Source organism: Macrobrachium nipponense, chromosome 24, assembly GCF_015104395.2.
Source record: "Macrobrachium nipponense isolate FS-2020 chromosome 24, ASM1510439v2, whole genome shotgun sequence".
Taxonomy (NCBI): domain Eukaryota; kingdom Metazoa; phylum Arthropoda; class Malacostraca; order Decapoda; family Palaemonidae; genus Macrobrachium; species Macrobrachium nipponense.
The window spans coordinates 78,543,536-78,566,139 of record NC_061091.1 but is presented as its reverse complement, the minus strand read 5'-3'; the positions used below and the strand labels follow the sequence as shown (position 1 = coordinate 78,566,139).

General features: G+C 40.2%; 1 long non-coding RNA gene across 1 annotated transcript; it reads right to left on the bottom strand.

Annotated features, from left to right (window-relative positions):
• Positions 1 to 707: 707 nt before the first annotated feature.
• Positions 708 to 17,960, bottom strand: LOC135204361 (uncharacterized). The gene is made up of 3 exons (XR_010312190.1): positions 16,073 to 17,960; positions 15,507 to 15,590; positions 708 to 985 (listed from the first exon to the last, which is right to left on the bottom strand). It is a non-coding gene; the product is annotated as an uncharacterized LOC135204361 (long non-coding RNA).
• Positions 17,961 to 22,604: the final 4,644 nt, after the last annotated feature.

Genomic DNA, 22,604 nt, shown 5'->3' with positions numbered 1-22,604 from the left:
ACTTATGAAATACAGTTTTCTTTCCATGTTATTCATTGAAAAAATGTACATACCAGGGTTTTTGGCCTTATACTGTCAGTACAAAATTCTAGGTGCAAAACAACATAGGTTCGCCACACAACATCAGACTACTTGTCCAGCAAACACTCATTTACTATATATTTGTAATGACAAATTTTTTATTTTGTATTTTTCATAGCTGGCAAATATGGAAACTGGTCAAAAACAATAAAAAAGTAAATGCAGGGAATCTCTGGCATCTGATGCATAGCTGAGGTGGAAGAGAGTCCAGCTTTGCTCTCCTCGCCCCCACCGGTTTTTTTTTTCTTTCTTTTTTACCTAAGCTCATACTTTTGTTTCGTATGTAATCTCCAAAATTGTGTTAATTACCACCAAAATGATAATGAATTTTTAAGAGAAAAAATTGTTATCCAGTAAGTTATCACTACTGTAACTACACTATACCATTAAAATTTCTGAAAGGTTACTGAAAGATAAAGGTTGCTGTGAGCACAAACATAACTCAATGTATACAGTTTCTCACAGCTGAACTCTGATAAAAATGGTTTTATTACCTTCATCGTGTTTATTTCATAACGTGAATCTTTCAATCATGTCGATGGTTACCGCACCAAGGCTGATTTTTAGAATGGTAGTATACTACCACCCCCAATTTTTAGGGGTGAATTTTAGGATTTAAAGGTCACCTTATACACTGAAATATACGCTGTGTGTATATGAAAAAGACCTAAAGTGTGTGAATGAAAGTGCTTTCTCAGTTACAACCTTACCTCACCCTCTTTGGGATTCCCTATAAAAAAATGTAAGTCTTTTACACTTGAAATGGTCTAACATTCTTCAACAGAGAAAACATGAATACATAAGGAAAATCAGTGGTCAGCTGTGAGAGCAGCTCCAAGTCTGCTCCGACACTGATAACTAAATGGCTGTAGTAAGTGCTGAAGATATTCCACCACTGAGACACCTGCAAAAAAATATTTCATACATAACTTAGGTACTTCAACAATAAACAATAATTTATTCCTTAAACTTAACAGGTTTACAAATTGAATTTAACATAATTTAAGGGCCTGATAACCAAAGAGTAAATATCTGTGATCTTGGAACTGAACACCTAAAATGTTGAAAGTGAACATATGCTTAGAATACAAGCAGTCCCCGGGTTACGACGGGGGTTCCGTTCTTGAGACGCGTCGTAAGCCGGAACATCGTCAAAAATCCTAAGAAAACCTTACTTTTGATGCTTTGGGTGCATTAAAAACTATGTAAACTGCATTCTTATTGCATTTTTCATTAAAAAAAATTCATATATTGTTTATTTTGTATATTTGGTGTCATATTTCTTATGCCAGATCAGCATTTTGTAGGCATTGTAACCCTGGAAGTATTTCTGATGAATATAATTGAAAGGAGCCTTAACCTCGGAACGTCGTAAGCCGAACCCGTCGTAACCCAGGGACTTCCTTAAATGTTAAAAAAGATACTTTGTCCCTGTAAGTAAAGGCAAAAATATCTTTAATGGTACATAGCATGCAGAAACTAATTTTTCAAGTCTCCTCCCAGCAAAGTGTGTCAATAGTACAATGATGCTTCAAAGCATGCAAGGCTAACAAGGCAACTTCACCAATGAATATAGTATGGAATGTGAATGACTTCAGTAGTACACTAAATGGACAGAGAGAGAGAGAGAGAGAGAGAGAGAGAGAGAGAGAGAGAGAGAGAGAGAGAGAGAGAGAGAGAGAGAGAGAGAGAGAGAGAGAGAGAGAGAGAGAGAAACATGAACTTATCCACTGCTTGAAATATGCCGGTTTTCCTGCTTCAATGTTTCAAGTGATTACATATAACTACTTCCAGTCGGAAAGAGAATGCACGGAAATGTCTTTTTATCAATTTAGAATTTTAATTTTTATATCTTGTAATAAAAAAAAAATTCAATTTCTTCAGAGGGGGGTTATGTGGACATGGCATATACCATCATGATAAAATTATATTATTCTTGAATATTTGTTACAACTATTTATTTTAAGCTGCTTTTGAAGAGATAGCAGCTAACTAAATGGGATTGACTTTAAGAATTGAACAAAAACCTGTTATATGGCACTTGTTCTACAAAAAAAAAAAAAGGGATTTTGACATAGGAAAAATCTATTTCTGGGTCGAGGAAGCCGTGTCCCCGCCCAGTGAAATATGTCTGCTTTAAAGCACTATTTCTAGTAAAATATTGCTATAATACCAGAGAACTGGCTAAATTGGACATGACAGAAGCTTCTGACTCGCTCACCTATATAAAAGGGTGTCGGTATAAAACCGGGGCGAGTGTTAAACACTACCACAGCAACCCCTCCAATTAGCCTTTTCCTCATCAAAAAGACCCTAAATACGGGGAGCCGACCCATAGGTCACACCTAGCTACCCCGTTGAAGGCGTCTGTGACGTCATACTTTTCGATAGCCATATTGGTGTTCGTACGTTCGAATAGTATAGCTATTTGTTCTTATATTTTTATTCTTGGTTACGGATCGTCAATCTACCTCTTCACCCAAGTTAAGTACTGGTTCCGCCCTTTTTCAATATTTAGAGTGAATTTGCCTTTCGTTTTGCCTTTATTTAGGATTTTATTAGGCGTCACTTATAAGTAGCGGGCGGGCGGCAAGTCGTCTTTACGGCTTATCCTTGAATTGTACCGATTTCGAGTGGTATTCCTCTCTGCTTGTAACATGTGATATTTCAGTACTTATATTTATTTATTTCTTGGGTCGCAGTTTTAGTCGATCCTATTTTCGTTTATGTTTTGTTATTTTCATGTTTTTCACGGGGGTGGCTTCATTCGAGCAAGTTTCTTATTTCGTGCTTCGTTCGGCCGTTTATCCACCCGTCCCCCCCCCCCTGTTTATTTTTAAGTTTGGTTTATTTCATTCAAGAATTTTCCCTTTTTTCTTTTCGTCAGCTTGCCGTTTCTTATCGTTTTGTCAGTAGGCAAGTAGTTTTTCCCTTTTGCGACCACCGTTATCGAGTGGCCTTCATTGCGGTTTTATATTTTACGTAAGTTTATTTTAATTTCCCCCGTGTTAAAGCATAATTTTTTTTCTTTTCTTTTAGCTTTAAGTAATTGATTTTATTTTCTCTATGTATATGTTGGATGTTAGGTCAGTTAGCCTACATAGGCTATGCCTGCGTTTTCTTCGTGATCTTTTATTTGCGAGGGTACGCTGCTCACGTGATCGTCACCCCTTCAGCCCTCCCTCCCTCCCCTCACGTGGGGGCAAGGGGGCCCCCAGTAGTTGGGTGCCTCCTCTCGCCTCGGTTGTCGCTGACAGCAGTTCCCATCAGCGGAGGGGGGGATGTAGAGGGTCCTCCAGGACCTTAGGTTGGTGGGTGTCCCCTCGCTTCTCAGACCGACCGCCTCCGGAGTTGATGATTGCTTTGCGTATGCAGCCTCGGCTTCCGTGGATTTGTTGCGCTCTGCTTCTTTCAGCTCCCGGAGCTTACATCCATCCGCCTAAAACATTCCCTCTCCGCATAAGGCGGATTTAGATTCCGGCTTCTCCGGTAGTCGTTGAGGGCTATGTTTACGGAAGTTACTCTTCCGTAGGCGGAGATATGATATTTGTTATTTTAGTTCTCTTTTTTATTTTTATTTTTATTTTCTTTTCTTTTTGCCACGGAACTTGCGGGTTCATGTGGCCGTCCCGGGTTACTCCGTGTACCCCCCACCCCGGGTCATACAGCTCCGGGTGGTTTTATTTCTTACACAGTCCCCGGGACGTAAATATATAATAATATATATATATATATATATATTTTCCTTTCTTTTGCCACGGAACTTGCGAGTTCATGTGGCCGTCCCGGGTTACTTCGTGTACCCCCCACCCCGGGTCATACAGCTCCGGGTTGTTTTAATTATTACACAGTCCCCGGGACGTAAATATATGAATATATATATACATATATATTTTTTTATATATATATTATTTCAGTCCTGAATGCTCCGGCATATGACATTATTATCATTATAATCCTAATAAGTTTGTGCAATTGTTCTTATATATTATTGCACTTACAGGCCACTCAGTGTTTGGTTGCCGGTCTACAGGATCCGTGCAACCATGATGTTTGCCGGAACCATGCCCCGTGCGCAGTATTGCTTACCGGTTCCGTAGTCTGGCATCACGCAAACTGCTTTGCCTGCTACGACTTGTACAACAGGTTACCTGTTCGGTAAGTTACCGCACTGCTTGTTCTATGCATATTGTGATGGAAAAATAAATAAATAAATTAAATAAATAAATAAATAAATAAATAAAAATAAATAAATAAAATAAATAAAAAACAAAAAAATAAATAAATAAATAAATAAATAAAATAAATAAATAAATAAAATAAATAAATAAAAATTTCTTTAAATTAAATTACATTAATTAATCAACATATGTAAGGATAATGTTCAAAGATTTTACTCGAAATTGACACATTCCTTGCATTACAGACGGAGCATTCTGTTAAGCATGCTGCCTCTCCACCCTCAAGATCTGGGTTGGAGGTTTTTGGACAGAACGTAGGGAAAGCTAAGCCTTATATTCTACCTCAAGATATGGCAGCCTTCCCAGAAGGGAAAGCTGCCAGATACATTGACCCAAAAGTCGCAGCACCTTTTATCAAATCAATTCAAGATTCAGTTATGGAACAGCAAGAGGCAGAGTTTTTGCCGGACATTGGTTTGGAGTAGTCTCGCTTGAAGTAGTGAGGATTTGCCCGTTTACACTAGATATGGTTACAGGTAACAGTGTTAATGAGGCTAGCCTAGTTGGTCACCGGGTCTTTCCTCGAGTGACTGATTCTTCCTTTCCCTTTACTCCCAATTCCTTCATGGGTTTCACAGGAGGTTTGCCCCCTCCCAGGTTGCATTCCTTCTCTGTGATTCCTAGATTAAAGAGAAAACCTTCGGGTAAAACAAACCTTGCTTAAAAGCCAATCAGGAAACAAGGCCTGGGCAGTGCCAGAGGTTCATACACATATTAAACGTAGGCTGAGATTTCTAAGTCTGCAAATCCAAGGCCTTAAGGAGAGAACTCTTCCCATTGCCCCTGAAGTCCCATCCCTTCAACGTCTTAGAGATCGGATACCCTTCAGTCGGCAAAGACCTGTTCAACACGAATATTTTAAATCAGGTCAGTGGTCTTTGCTAGCTTAAGTCAGTTCAGTCGCAGCAAGGTTTGAAAGGGTGTTTTTTAAAAGTTTAGGTGCACAGGACTCCCTGATTGCAGGTCTCAAGACAGGAGTCGGCAGTTCTGGCACCTCCTAGTAACTTGGTGCAAGGTCAGAGCATGCCTGACAGGTTCACGCTCCCTCCGTTCCACCTGGTGATCCTTGGAGGGTAGTGAACTTCTCTCCGTTTGTCAGCGGGATGTTGACTGCAGAAGGTTGTGGTACACGTAGACTCGAGGATTTCGAGTTCTTCCCCGAAAGGTTATGGCCACCATTTATAGGTTATGTTAGGCTTATGGAAAGGGGCCCCCAGGCTTTGGTTGGTTAGGGGAGGTATCAAGGTCTCCAAGGGGACTGTTATCCTTTCTAGCAATCAGGCTCATCAAGTATGGATATGGAGCCTAGAAGTGGATCTGCTCAAATACTAAGGTAACAGCATTTAAAAGCCCTTTTTTCACGATGTTTACGTCTGATGACGGGGAACTCCTTACCTTTAACATAAAAGGTAGCAGGACTTACCCTTCAGGCAGTGACTCGGGAATAGCCCCAGCTTAGCAAGACAGATCCCACATCATTGCTACTCCCAGGTAGGGAGAATTTGTGGGAAGTTTGCCGGCTACATTCTCGGTAGGCAAGCTTAAGCCAAACTGTGCAATCAACTTGTTTAGTGAGCGCCTCTGTCAGACGCACTGATCCAAGCCGAATTTGATGCTAGGACACGTCTTGCAAGGTCTCTTAACTCTCTAGTGATGACGGAGAGCGTTGGTCGGCTCTGGAGTACGCTCATGAACCGCTGCTTAAGGTCATTGCGGAGTAGTTTACTTTTAAGCATGCAATGTGACTCGTTCGGCTTTGCGGTTACTAAGAGAAATGGCAGGAAGCATGTTCTATCTGAGGCTACGATCAGGCACGAACCCAACAAGCTTCTGGCTTCCTCAATCTGGGGTGCAGATCTCTTCCCAGCTTCGGCAGTAAACGAGGTTCAGAACGAGGCATCATGTTTTAATCAAAGCATCAGATTGCGTTGGGGCATTCCTTTCAAAAGGAAATTAGAGTCTTCTTTCCTCCAGTTTTTAGGGCTAGGATGAAGGGTCAAAGAAGGTACCAACCTTTCCAAGTTCCGCAACAGCATCCTGTGCTACAAGCTGTTCTAATTCAGCAAGTTCCCCAACCTTCATCTTCTAAGGCTCAGCCTCGGCAACAGCATTAATTTGTCTTCCTTTCGCCGTCGGCTAGCCAACACCGTTTCCCCAACTGTATTCAGTGTCGCCTGCTTTTAACCCCGGTCTATGAGAATTGGGTATTTCAACCTTTTACAAGGTTGCTAGGGGTTGCAGGGCTACAGGCCCTTTTCGTCAGCGTGGAGGAACCGGAGCCCAAGGGCGAGCTAGAGGAGCATGGTCAGGAAAGGAACCCGACCCTCATCATCTCAATGAAGTTCCTCAAATAGGAGGCAGGCTGTATCTCTTCTAACATCGTTGGGGGTTCAGCAGCTGAGCGAAAGCATAGTATCCATCTATCAGCATCCAACCCAAGGGTTGATGGATTACTCCAGGGATCTTCTCCAGAAGGGAGCAGTCTCCGGGACAAAGAACTTGAAATTTCAGAGTCGTCTATTCAGTGTCCCAAAGAAAGGAAAGGGACCGACCAAAAGAAGGTGATCTTAGACTTGTCCCGCTTAAACTTGTACATTCCTTGCGACAAGTTCTAAATGCTGACCATCTCTCAGGTACGGGCCTTACTTCCCCATGGGGGCGTCACCACCTCTATAGATCTTACAGACGCCTATTATCATGTCCCGATGGCTCGGCACTTCCATCCATTCCTGGGCTTCAAACTAGGGAAAGAAGCCTATTCCTTCAAGGTGATGCCCTTCGGGCTGAATATAGCCCCAAGGGTTTTCACGAAACTGGCGGAGGTAGTGGTGCAGGAGCTAAGGTCTCAGGTTTTATTGGTGGTGGCGTACCTAAATGACTGGCTAATCTGGGAGATGGCCAAAGGCAAGTATATGAAAGCCACGGACGAGGTCATATCTTTCCTGGAATATATAGGGTTCAAGATCAACAGGACCAAGTCCCGATTGGCCCCAGAATCCAAGTTCCAGTGGCTAGGTATCCATTGGGGCTTGGATTCACACAATTTTTCCATTCCATTGTACACCTGAAAAACAGTTATATAAAAAAAAATATTTAATTACAAAAATTTTACCAGTACACAAGTTTAGAGGTAAAATTCACAAAAAGTATAACAATAAAAATGTATTCTGCATACAATTTACATAAAATGCTCTGCTCGATGTGACGTCAGAAGCTGAGAAACTGCAGCAAAGTTCTGACTTTTCTCGCTGTTTCTCCGCTTCTGACGTCACATCGGACAAAGTTCGTCGACCAAAGCTCGACCGTATGGACGGGGCCTTAGACATACAAAGTTAAAAATGACAACATACAGTGCCCTAATTTATTCATAAACTGAAACATAACTCCAGTCATCATTTCATTCCTAACAATCTGAAATTTTACTGGTGGCCGAATTTACCCGTTTCATAAGGTTACCTACATGGCTTCATACAAGGTCATTCTTAAGACAATTAAACATCTTCCTTCCTTTCACCTTCCATTTTCCTTGAATGGAAGGAGAGTTAATTAATAACAGCAGTTAACTAGCAACCCTCATAACTGCTAAGGGGTCATCTATGTCATGTTTAGTGATGGTTTCCATCAAAGGATGGCAAGGGTCTCATTATACTTACTGGAGGTGTCTATGGTTGTTGCCATCCAGGATTTTTGTGCTCTACATCTACAGGCATTGGTTTTTTTTTTGTTTGTTTGTTTATATGGCATTTTTACATTGCATAGAACCAGTGGTTATTCAGCAACGGGACCAACGGCTTTACGTGACTTCCGAACCACGTCCAGAGTGAATGTCCATCACCAGAAATACACATCTCTCACTCCTCAATGGAATGGCCAAGAATCGAACTCGCGACCACCGAGGTGGGACACCAACACCATACCAACCACGCCACTGAGGCGCTTTCTACAGGCATTGGTGGACACTACTATGTTCCCTCATTTCGTGCTGGTAGACTGCCCCTTCTTGTGGGTGTACAGTGATCCTTTTGGAAAGGCAAGTTGTAGTCACACCAATGTAGGAATGGCAGCACCCATTCATTCTCTTGCCACAATATTAGGCAAATACCTATTCTCATCTTGTAAATGGAGCCCGACTATAACCAGCATGAAAATTTTTGCAGGGGCTGGGCTAGCAATAACCGGCATGAAACAAAATTTTTGACGGGTAAAATATTTATAGTGCTAACACTATCCCCCCTCTCAAATTTCTCCTAAATCCTCCCATAGAGCCATTTACTTCTCTTACTTTCTCATCATCACCATCCCCACCACTAAATAGGGGGTCAGCTGCCTTGATGCATCTTCATTTATTCCTAACAAAAGCATCTTTGGCCACTACGTAAACCATTCTCTAAATCCTCCTTCACTTATCACTCCATCTAATCCTTTGCCTCCCTCTTGACCTACCCAACCATTCTTCACTCATTTTAACCACATGCCCAAACCATCTCGGTATCCAGCATCATACGTACTGGTAATCTTTACCACCCCTGCACTTCTACATTTTTCATTCACCAGCCTCCCATGCAACAAGTATCTAAAAAATCCACCTAAACAATTTCTGATGCTCTAACTTGTTCCTCTTTCCTTCTTAAACAGCCATGTTTTCTGAACCATATGTACAAAATGTTTTCATCAGATTTCAGGGCAACAGATCTTTACTACATACACTACCTCTGACACCTCCCTTCATTTCCCCCACAGCTGCATTTATCTTAATTTCAACTTCAACTTCACTCACTCCTCCTGGGTTAAAGTAGGTTTTAAGATCAGTACTTAATAGAAATTCTCTACCTTCTTAAAAACAAAGCCTCTTCCTTCCAGTACATACTCTCCACCCTGCTTGCTGGATACAATAACCTCGTTTTACTCGACTGAAATTATTCAGTAGTAGTGCTGTATTCACCAGACCACCTACATAATTCCCATACATTTCATTCCTAATCCCTTCACTCAATAAATTCATAACCAGCACAAACAGAAATGAGCTCAGTCATTATTTTGTCAACTTCAACTATGTAAAACATTTGTTTTGTCACAATATTATCAGTTCTGTACTTGTTCTTTTGTACATAATTTCAACCAATTAAAATTTTCTGCCACTTTCCTCTTTTACTACACCAGAACACTACCTCTCTTGGTATTCTATCAAATGCCTTCTCTAGGTTTACAGTAAAATGCAGGGTACTAGACCTCCTGATTAACTTGCAGCCGTGTTTCCAGTAAAAGCAAGACAGTCTAGATAGCATCAACTACACCTCTCCCTCTAATCTTCATATTTCTCACATCTCTAATATTCTTTCATAATTACCTTCTAACAATATCTCATCTAATATTCTTTCAAAATTACCTTCTCACAATGTCTAATATTCTATCTCAAAACACCTACCATCAGACATTCTTCCTGGTCATTTAGGTCCTAAAAGTTCCAGTATCCACTCACTACACTTATACAAAGTACTAGTATACCTGAACAGCCAACATTCCAATTTGCACCCTTGATGGACTCAGTGCTATGTATTTATTTTACCTGCAGCTTTCTTTTCTTCTACAAAATTCATGGTCATCACTGGCCACTACCCCAACCCTACCTCCCTGCAAAGTTTCATCTTTCAATTTTGTTTTAAAAATCCTCCTAAAAATGTGACCAACTTTTTATCATCATGCTTCAGTGAGATACGTATTTCCTTCTCTTGTTTAATGACACTTGACTGACCAAGATCTTGTCTTTGCTTTTCCCTTTTATTTGATATCCTATGACTATCCATTTTTGCATCCTTTTGTTCCTTACGATCTATTTAGCATTTTAGCTCTTCCAATGGGTACACTTATCACAAGGGGCACCCCCCCTTCTCCTCACTATATAATTCCTTGGCACCTTACAACTTCACCTTCCATAAGGTGAAAGCCCTTACTATCACCTAGCTGAATCTTGCATCTCTCTAGTCCACCACTTTTCTCTCTCTCTCTCCTGAGAGCTCTCAGCCACTTGTTCACGCAATGACTTCATTCGCACCTTCTAAGTTTTCTTATTTCGAATATTTTTTTTTTTTGCTCTACTTCCCCTCTTATCAAAGTGATTCCCAAATGATGTCTTTCTCTTACATATTTACGTATATGTAATCACACTGTTCTTTGAGAGAATTTAGGAAGTGTTTGGGGATATTTAAATTTCTTATCCTCAAACTTCTTGGATTTCTACATTTCATCTTAATATTCTTCATGAGCAATTTATGCTGTTCTCATCAAGAATGATCTTACAATTTATCATTTGGCTCCAAGCTCCGCCAATCTGTGTTGCTCAATATGATCTGCCTTCACAAATCTGTTATTCATACAGACTAATTCAGAACTCCGAACCCTTTCCAGTACATACCTTCATTTCTTACTCCAAATCCATCACCTCCACGAACCTCTTAATACATAGTCTCATTCTCGTTAATATCTCCGATGTGCTGAGGGTGGCCAGGAGCATTGTCGAGAATCAGAAGAATTTTGAAGGGGATGTTATTTTTCCTACAATGATCTTTCATTTCCGAATGAAGCAATGAACGAACCAGTCCTCGAACAATATTGCAGTCATCAAGTTTTTTTATTATGACGGTAATGCACAGGAAGTGTATGCTTGTCGATGTTTTTTAAAGCCCTTGGATTTTCTGAGTGATAAATCATAAAGGGCTTAAGTTTATACCCAGCCACATTTCCCCCAAGCAGAAGAGTCAATCGATCCTTGTATGCCTTAAACCCGGGCATCGCCGTTGCTTCTTTGTGGATGTAGGACCGTTGTGGCATACGTTTCCAATAAAGTCCGGTTTCGTCAACATTAAAGATTTGCACTGGCAAGTAGCCTTCATTAACGACGATCTCGTGTAAAACATCCTTAAATTTAGCGGCTCCGTCGGCATCAGCGCTTGCTGCTTCACCGCTAATTTTTCACACTGTGAAAATTATGGCGGTTCTTGAAACGACGAAACCATCCAGCACTTGCTGCAAAACTTTTTTGTTGTGGTTATCATCATAATTCTTCTTCAGTTCTTCAAAAAGCATGCGTGCCTTTGTCTGAATGGTTAAGAGGGTGAGTGGCATACGCTTTGTATTTGATCCTCCATCCACGTGACCAGTAACTGCTCCATTTCTCCAAAGGCCCTATCCTCTTCTTTGATATAACCGTTGAATGAGCTGAAGCAGATGCCTTTACAGCATCCATTACACGTTTTCTTGTCCTTGAGGATGGTGGATACCGTCGATTGCGATAAACGTTCGTCACGTGCGATAACCATGACTGCCTTTCCCGCTTCACGCTGGTTTATTATTTTCAGTTTCTGCTCCAAAGTGATGGATTGCCTCTTCTTTTTTGCACTACCAGCAGGACACCTATTTGGTTGTTTGGCAGACATAGTTTTTTTGTTTTAATTTTCGGTACTTGAAAAAAAAACTCAAAAATCACAAACGAACACTGACCTAATGTTACTTGGTTCAAAACGAGCGCAAGTGAGGTTGAACTCATTGCCGCTGTACCTACGCCAGCCTCTCGCTCTTGGGCCAACATATCGTACAGCGTAGTACGCTGCTGCCAGCGCTCGCTGTGTGCGAAATTTAAAAATACGCATTTTCAACTTTTTTTTTTCTTTTTTTTTTTAGTATTAATTGCTAACCCCATCGTAACATTTGATTATTGTAAAACGGATTATCGTAACTCGAGCACTACCTGTATATGATAGCGCAAAAACGAAATTTCATATATAATTGTATTCAAATCGCGCTGTGCGCAAAACGGTTAAAGGTAACGTTACTTTTTTTCGTTGTAATGTACACTAAATTGCGATCATTTTGGTATATAACACATTGTGAAATGATAAAAGCAACACAGAAAATATCACAAAATAATGCATGAATTCGTAACGTGCGGACGTAAAAAAATATTTTTTTCAAAAATTCACCATTAATCTAAATATTGTCCTAGAGACTTCCAATTTCTTTCAAAATTAAGACAAATTATTGAATATTACTATACTGTAAGAGTATTAGCTTACAATTGCAGTTTCCGACCATATCTGACGATTTAAAGTTGACCGAATGTCGAATTTTTTAATATATTTTTTATATGCAATTATTTTGGAAATTAGAAAAGCTACAACCTTCAAATATTTTTAGTTTTATTCTACATAAAATTATGCACATTTTCATATATAAAACTCTATGAAATGCCTAATATGAAACGGAGCAAATATTCCGAGAATGGAATGTATGCATTTTGGAGACTTGTGGCGGAGAATCCGCGCGCGGAGGGAAGGAAAGTTTTTTTTTTTTTTAAATTCACCATAAATCTAAATTTTGTGCTAGAGACTTCAAATTTGTTTCAAGATGAAGATAAATGACTGAATATTACTAGACTGTAAGAGTTTTAGCTTACATTTGCGTTTTTCGACCATTTCGGTTGAGTCAAAGTTGACCGAACGTGGTTTTTTTTTGTTTCTATTTATCGTGATTTATATGCAAATATTTCAAAAATGAGAAAAGCTTACAACCTTCAATTATTTTTTGTTGTATTCTACATGAAATTGCGCACATTTTCATATATAAAACTTTATGTAACGGCTAATTTAAAATGGTGCAAACATTACCACAATCCGCATGTATGATTTTTTTTGGAAGTTTTACCGCACGGACGTAAAGAAAATTTTATTTTTTTCATAAATTCACCATAAATCGAAATATTGTGCTAGAGACTTCCAATTTGTTGCAAAATGAAGGTAAATGATTGATATTACTAGAATATAAGCATTTTAGCTTACAATTGCGTTTTTCGACCATTTCGGTAGAGTCAAAGTTGACCAAAGGTTGAAAATTTGTCACTTATTTTTTATATGAAAATATTTCAAATTGATAAAAGCTACAACCATGGGTTGTTTTTAGTTGTATTGTGCATGAAATTGCGCACATTTCCATATATAAAACTTTATGCAACGGCTAATTTTAAAATGGTGCAAACAATACCAAAATCGCATGTATGATTTTTTTCGGAAGAGTTACCGCGCGGACGTAAGGAAATTTTTTTCAGAAGAGTTACCGCGCGGACATAAGGAAAAAGTTTTTTTCATAAATTCACCATAAATCGAAATATTGTGCTAGAGACTTCCAATTAGTTGCAAAATTAAGGTAAATGATTGAATATTACTAAAATATAAGAGTTTTAGCTTACAATTGCGTTTTTCGACCATTTCGGTAGAGTCAAAGTTGACCAAAGGTTGAAATTTTGGCACTTTTCGTTATTTATATGAAAGGCACAGGATATAGGTACGGCAGCCGTATCCCGATCGTGGTAGATATTGGTACGGCAGTGAATTGCGCATGCGTCAATTTCAGACTTCCTGCCGTACAAATAATATAGTGCGGTGAGGGTACGGCAGATTCTGTCATTGGTGCCGTATTTGCGCTCTTGACTTGCTGTAGATACGGCAGTTAGCTGTATCCGTTTACCAGTTTGCTAATCATACTGTATTATGTAAACCAGAGTTCGGCTTTTAGGTGGGAGAGTCACGCTTTTTGAACATCTGTCCCCCATTTTTTAGTTAGCAAAATGTCCCTCCGCCCCCTTTTTTTTTGTTTGTTTGTTTTGCTTTTGTGAATTTTTCCCGCTTTTTTTGTACTACAAAAACAACACTATCCCGATTTTAATGGAATAGTGCTGAAATTTTGTTTAATTTTGCCATTTCACTACCTGGTAAATTCTATAGTCTTCTCCGACAGCTGCAATATGCTCAATGAAGTGAATTAAAAGAATATTGTAAAGTGTATAAAGGCCCTTGCAACTGCCGAAGTCGGGCAGAATAAAGGGCCGAGAAAGTCACCAAAGGTACGATGGTAGTGTATATATTTATATATAATCCTCTTTGAATCTCCTCTTCGGAATTCTTTTCAGGGCCGATTCGATCGTTCGTGACCTACGTATATACCACGAATTACCCAATTTTTGAAAGTTTGTCTTCATAGATGTCTATGGCTTTTGTCAGCTCGTTAAAGCCTGGAAACATGTTTTTCGGCGAAAACTAATGTATTATTCCGCGGTTCATGCTGTTCCGTCACCATTTTTCTTGTTGTCACTGATATGCGAAAGACTGTGTATCATACTTCAGTATATAGTCTTTGGATATGCGTGAGGCGGTAAACAAGGGTTCGCGCATGCGCAATTCACTGCCGTACCAATATCTACCGAGATCGGGGTACGGCTGCCGTACCAATATCCAGTTCGTATATGAAAATATCTCAAACTGATAAAAGCTACAATCATGAGTTTTTTTTTTTTTTTGTATTCTACATAAAAATGCACACATTTTCATTATAATACTCCATGTAACGGCTAATTTAAAATGGTACAAAAATTATGTCAAATTGACGAAATAATTTCCGAGATGTGTCACAGATACTTTTTAGTGCAGCAAGAAAGAAATTCGCGCTTGCGCGCCTGCATAACGATTGTAAACAAAACAACACCTTGATCCGTGAACTTCCAGCATCCCCCAAGGCGCGTGATTCAAGAGTTTTCGGCTGGTAGGCCTAAGTATTTTTCCACGAATTTTTAAAAAAACTTTTGTATGTCGATGTAAAATACGTCCAGTCGGCACCCGAGACAAAAAATGTCGACGTAAAATACGTCCAGTCGGCGTTTAAGGGTTAACATAAGTACAAATACGTACTATATTTAATTTTTTTTTTTTAACAAAAATTCTAAGTTATTCATTCTGACAGTCTATATTTGTTTGTTTGTATGGTGCTTTTACGTTGCATGGAACCAGTGGTTATTCAGCAACAGGACCAATGGCTTTATGTGACTTCGAACCACGTCGAGAGTGATCAATCTGCAGAAATACACATCTCTCACTCCTCAATGAAACTGCAGAGAATCGAACGCGCGACCACCGAGGTGGGATGCTAATACCATACCAACCAGCTGAGGCGCTTCTGACAGTCTATAAACTTCAAAATAAATTTTAATTTTACAATTGTGGTAAATCCAAAACTGTACATTGCACTTTTTTTTTTCAAACAACTATATTTGTAGTTTTGGCTCCATCGGAACACTTATTTCTATCCAACCCAAATACCCTTTACCTCAAGACACTTCAGGTTTATGGAACATTTACATACCTTGGTTATAGTACTAGCCAACTTCTGTATTATTCATCTCAATATACACTAATTATTTCAAGAATTTGCAAGCAGTACCATCACCTGAAAAAGTAAGAAAATATTAGTGAGATGGAAAATTGAGGTAGTTTTATTTACAAGGTATTATTAACTACAACCAGGCCTCAAACCTCCTGTAAACAAGTCTTTATTCTAAAGGGGACACAGTTGGGGGTGTTTGTTTGAATCTGTAGTGCTTTACCAAGAATTATTTACTTGAGCCAACTAAGAGCGATTTATAACTGATATGTACTCTAGATACAATTTCAACATAGAAGGGAAGAACATCCTCTTGCTCATGAGATAAAACTTACCTCGAGCTGACACATAACACAGCTAGAACACTTTACAATAAAACTTGGAAATTTTTTAAATAAATCTTCAGTATTTCATACATACAATTATGTTGGCACTACTAAATAATAAGGAAGATGAAATACTAGATATGATGAAAGAGAAAACTACTTATTGGGAATGGCTGAAACGAGGCAGTGGTAAAAGCACTGGTCAATACTTGGGATACGTACTGATCTATTGTGGAGTAGATGCTGGAATTAGAAAACATGATGTTGCTATGATTGTAGGCCCCAGACTGAAAAATAGTAGACTGAAAGACTTCAGAGTTGCACAATTAGGATAAAGAATAAAAAACAATGTACATCAGATATATGCCCCACAAGAAGGCCACACACAAGAAGAGAAATATAACTTCTTGGAGCTTTTGATTTACTCTGGAAGAACAAACTGAGGGCATTTTAATGCTGGGGGATGTAAATGCCAGAGTAGGAATAGAAAATGTAATAGGTCCATTCTGAGAAGAAACAAGAAATAATGAAGGCGAAAACCTAACAGATTTCTGCCTGAAATAATTTAAAAATCAGGAATGGCTTCTTCAAACATCAGGATTTGCACAGATATACAAGATATCAATGGAATCAAACAACGGGGTAGTTTGCTCAGAGATCAGTAATTGACTGTGCTCACATCAGATAAAAGGCTCGTACAAAATATAAAAAGTGTTGCCAGGAGTTTCGCTTCACTCAGATCATAGATTGGTGATAGGAAAAATTAGCATTCCTTCTGTAAGAGCTCAGAAAACTAACTACAGCAATTGGAGCAACAGAATGTGAAACTAAAAGCGCCTTGGAAGTTGGGGAGAAGAACTTGGCTGTAAATATGTGGGAGGCACTAGGAAAAAGTGAAAAGTTTTATGCAATGAAGATGTAAAGGGAGCAGTGAAATTCAAAAATAACACACAAAATGGATGAAACAAAGAAACCAGTAGACTAATGAAGAATATGTATCCTCTGGAAGTCAAACAGGAGAAATGGAGAAGATAGCAGGTAATTGCATGGATAGAACTATGAAGTGAATTGATGGAGGATTTTAAGAATAAGAAAAAGATATTTCCAGTTGCAAAACCGTACAAGAAGCATAAAACAAAACAGTATATACGAATATGGAAACATCATTGCCACTGATCAATATCTTAACAAAAAATGGACCAACTATTTCAGCAACTTAACATAACATCGGATGAGAGAAATTAACATTTTTCAATTTGTAAGGGAAAACACAGATGTGATTTCACATCAAGAGTTTAATAATACCTTGAGAGAGATAAAGGGAAAAAGCCCTGCATATAATATACCAACTGAGTTGTTTAAAGAGGGAGGGGACCTGGCAGAGCAGATACTATATGACTTAATTCTATCTTTCTGGCCAGAGAGTAAGTTACTGAATATTGGGGAAGACATTTGTGTCAATTTATAAAGGGGAAGGCGATTCATTTAATTGCAAAAACTATGAAGGTGATTCAGGTAAGCGTGAAAACTATAGAGGTATACTACTCTTATGCCATGGAGCAAAACTTTGAATTTTAGAAAAGCGATCATGTCATATCATTGAACCTCAGGTGAAGAACAATATACCTAGATACAAAAAGGATCTCATATTTACCCTGAGACTTGTCATAAAAAAATCATGGAAATACAATAGGTCACTATATAGCTATTATTGACCTAGAAAAAGCATTTGATTCTGTACTTAAACAAATTATGGAGATGTTTGGGAGAGGTGTATGGAACTGCAATAAAGAGCACATATGAACCATGTGTAAATAATGTAAGGACTGGATACAAAAATGATTATGGTTTAGTGTAACAACGGGTGTCAAACAGGAAAGGGTACTTGATTATAAAGAACATTAAAGAATTATCATTATAGGAGACATTATGCTTTTTGCAGATGATATAGTTTTTTGGACATATGACCTAGAGGAATTAGGAGTACTACTGGTATCCTTAAATGATTAACAGGCAGGACTAATAATGAATATGGGAAAAACAGAAATATTAAGTCAAGCACCCACAATCATTATAAATACAGTGATAAAGGACACAGACTCGTCCAAATATCTGGGATGTGTGTTTACAGATAAGGGTGACTTATTAAGCTAGACACCTTGGGAACTTCCTGGACAATGGAACTACCCTAGTTGTACACTTGGATACACTGAACCCTATATTATGAGACCCTCTTTAACATTTTCCCCTTCTTATGTGCTGGGTATGTACGATTAGTTTTATTGGTGAAGAAACATACCATTTAACTCCACTCTCCTCCAGATCCCAAGTGCAACTAACCAAATAAACAAAAACCCTTGCAGTCAACAAGAAAAAATATTAAAACAAAATGGAAACTAAAACAGCTGATAAAATACAGAAATAAAAAAATTCAAAGCAACAAAGGCAAGTTCGCAAATAGCGGGGGTCAACTGTACACCTATGAAAAATACCCATTTTTCAAAACTTAACTCATTCCAAAGGGGATGTAACCATTTGCCTTAAATATATGGGGTATTACCACTTAGGTAGGAGGTAGCCACAGGGCAAAGATTAAGAAGTTCAAACAAGAAAAGCCAACCTTCCGATGTAAGAGAGACCAGAGGGGTAAAGCCATGCTCCTAAGTTCCCAGGAAGGAAGGGAACTTGTGTATGAACTAAAAAGTTGGGAGAACCATCATTACCCCCACTGAAGTTGTCAAGCCAACAGGCACTCTTTTCATGGCTAATCATAAGTGATGGGTTCAGAAAAGAGCACTACATTGGCCTCCTCCCCCTGAGGAACAGAGGGCAGTGCATGATAATGTAGAAAATGAACTTGTACTATACTTTCTTTAAACTAAATTAGTTCCAGTTTGTACACTGGCCTGGATGTGCTCTGGATGCATAAAAATATTATGGGGTAATCAATTTTTATTACTCTTCTAACAAGAATGAGTCAAGACTACATACCTGGATGCAATGCTGGATGCTGGGCACCCAGACATTTTTTCCCATAAGAAAAAAAAAAAAATTTATGCATGCTGTAGAGAACTTATGTCAATGTTACATGGTTCAGTCACAGGTCATTGTGAAGCTAGTACTTGATCTAGGGGTTATTTTCTAATGGTATAATTTTATAAAGCACGAGAGTGACACATACATCAGTAGTGGTGCGACATGCTGCAGTTACATTAAAGGAGCCATAATCCTTTAATATGTACCACTGCCAGGTTTCCACATGCAGAACCACCCAACCAAGAGGCACAAAATCAATTTGTCGTAAATTGTACTTTTCCTAACTATACAAACCTGAGGTCCTTTAAACATATGGAATGTAATCAGCGGTAGCTGGAACCGGTCGTAAGCTTTTGAACAAGGTGGTTCGGTAGTTAACTACTTGTCCGGTAGTTGGGTGTCCCGCCCAGCTGGGAGGTGAAGCTTCATTTTGCTTTAGGCCCAGGAACAGAGTGAGGGGTGGCATGAGGTGGGATTATGTGTAAAGGACCTCAGGTTTGTATAATTAGGAAAATACAATTTACGACAAATTGTGATTTGTTCCGACACATAATACAAACCCTCGGTCCTTTAACATACGGAAGACTCACTTATTGCTGGGTGGAATCGGAGTCTTAAGAACAGACTGGTGTTTGTCCGACCTTGGTTCTCTCCTGGTTGTAAGAGCAAAGGGAGGGATCCTAGCCTCTGCCCAGATGATCGGGGTGTGCACCGCAGGATCAGTGGTCAGACCTCTGGATCAAATTCATAAGAGGGAGGCAAGCGTACCTCTTATGAATAGCAAGCAAAAACTAGTTCCTACTCAAGAGCCAAATATAAGGTGATGGGTTTGTCTCTTGTTGGCATCCACTACCCCCCCTTGATAGGGGGAGAGGTGGATAACCGCTCCTATCCCTACTGAAAGAAAGGAATAGGACAGAGCTCAGTCACGTAGCTTACCTGCATCAGCCTCCTGTCCAGCGTAGCGACGACTGCAGCCCTGTGCCCGCAGGTAGAGGAGAGAAAGGGGAAGGAAGAGAAGCCAGTCACAACCTCATTCGCTTGCCCAATCAGCAGTCACACAAGGATGCAATGCTGTTCTGTCCGCTTGGGAGCTGGGTATGCTAAACTTTTTGAGCAGCCACCACGGGTCCCAAGGAAAAGGTGTCCAAGGACCTGTGGGCGATATCCCGAAGACAAAAGATGTGAAGGTGGTCTGGTTGGCCCAAACCCCTGCCTTCAGCACCTGTGCCACGGAGAAGTTCTTGCGGAACGCAAGGGTTAGACCAATACCTCTGACTTCGTGGGCTCTCGGATGAAGGGTACCGGTGTCGTCACTCCTATCCGAAGCGTACGCCTTCCTGATCACCTCATGAAGCCAGAGAAAAAGTGTTCTTGGACACCACCTTCTTGGTAACCCCGGTGCTAACGAAGAGGCGTCGACACTCAGGCCTGAGGTGACGAGTTCTCTTCAGATAGCGCCGTAGCGCCCTCACAGGACAAAGCAGCAACTCATCCGCATCATCGACGGTGAAGTCTTTCAGGGAGGGGATCATGAATGACTCGAACCCGTCGTCAGGGACTGAAGGGTTCCGAGTCTTCGCTACGAAATCCGGGACGAATAGAGCGTCACTGATCCCCATCCCCTTGTGTGTTTAACATCGAAGGAAAGACCATGAAGTTCCCCCACTCTCTTCGTCAATGCCAGGCCCAGCAGAAAGACTGTCTTGAGGGTCAGATCTCTGTCTGACGACTCTCAGAGTGGCTCGAAGGGTCTTGAGTCAAACTCCTAAGGACGAGTCACATCCCACCCTGGGGGCCTGAGTTCCCTGGGTGGGCAAAACCTCTTGAAGTTCTTCATCAGGAGGGAGATCTCCATGGAGGTGGAGATGTCCACTCCCCGCAGCTTAAGGACTAGGGCCTGGTCAGCTCTGTAGCCTTTCATTGCGGAGACGGAGGAAGGAGCTTCTCTTGGCGAAGGAAGACTAGGAAATCCGCTACCTGCTGAAGAGTGGCTGAGAGGAGACCAACCCCGTCCACGACACCAACCACATTGACGGACCACTTCCCCAAGTACAGGCGGTCCCCGGGTTACGACGGTTGCGGCTTACAACATTCAGAGGTTACAACGCTTTTTCTTAAATATTCAATGGAAAAATCCGTCCTGGGTTACGACGCTTGTTCCGAGGTTACGACGCTGACGCTTCCGACGCTCCGAGTTAACGACGCTTTTAAAAAACGCATGCTATGATAAAAATCCTTTATAGTTTAGCACAGTATATAATAAAAATATGTTTTTGGTTACATTACAACAAAAATTTTGAGGTTATGATGATTTTCGACACTTTTTATGTCGTATTTTTTAAATTTTTTTAGTGATGCCTCATATGCGGAACTAGTTTCCGAGCGAATGAATACACTAGCTTGGGATGCGCAGTTTAAAACAGTCCAAAAGCGCAAATAATGAAAAAATCATTGCTTGTTTCCAGTACATAATTAAAAAAACTAAGTTTCTGGTTAGATTACAACGCAAATTCCAAGGTTACAACGTTTTTTTATGCTTTTCAACGATACCTCATACGCAGAACTAGTTTCTTAGCTGAGGCGCATAAATTAATTAACGCTATTAAACTGTATGGTAAATTGACCGAACAACGACCTCGAACGGTCGAGGACGCTAAGCGTAACAATACCAAACAACGCCACCTCAATCGCGTGCTTGCCTGCATATCACTAGGTTGTGTGCCGAGACGGTTCTGTTTTTCATTGCTTTTTTCGCGCAATTAATATGGCTCCTCAACGCCAGAGTACTTCCTCCGATGATAGTTCATCCAAGAAGAGGAAGGTCATCACCATGGAGGTAAAATATGACGTGATCAAGCGTTCGGAGAAGGGACAAACTAACACCGAGATAGGTCGTTCTTTAGGGTTGAGCCGGACGACCGTGGTAACCATTGTGAAGGACAAGGAACGTATTCTTAAGCACGTTAAGGATGCTGCGCCGATGAAGTCAACGGTGATTAACGAGAAGCAACGTAGCCAGAGCATTGTTGAAATGGAAAAATTGCTCATGAGCTTAAGTGTGATCCAGGAGAAGGCTAGAGCGCTGCATGAGGCAGTAGTGAAAAAGTTTGGAGAAGGCAGAGCTGGTGGTGAATTTTCCGCGAGTAGAGGTTGGTTTAACTGTTTTAAGGCTCATGCAAATTTACATAATGTGAAGCTGCAAGGTAAAGCTGCTAGTGCTGATAGCGAAGCAGCAGAAAGTTTTCCAGGTGGTTTGGCTGAGATAATTAAGGATGGTGGTTTCACGGCTGACCAAGTCTTTAATGTGGATGAGACTGGATTATTTTGGAAAAGAATGCCAAATCGAACGTACCTTTCCAAGGAGGAGAAGTCAGCACCTGGCCATAAAGCTGGAAAGGAGCGACTGACTTTGCTGTTTGGGGCCAATGCAAGTGGCGATTTGAAACTTAAGCCCTTGCTGGTGTATTTGGCCAAAAATCCCAGGGCTTTCAAGGGCATTTTCAAGAGTCAACTCCCTGTGATTTGGAAATCAAATAAGGTGGCTTGGGTTACCTTGATGGTCTTCGAAGATTGGTTCAATGACCATTTCGTGCCAGCAGTGGAACGGTATTTGACTTCGAAGGGTCTGCCTTTTAAGGCCCTCTTAGTCCTGGACAATGCCCCTGGTCACCCTTCAAATTTGAGCGACATGCACCCTAATGTGAAGGTGGTGTAC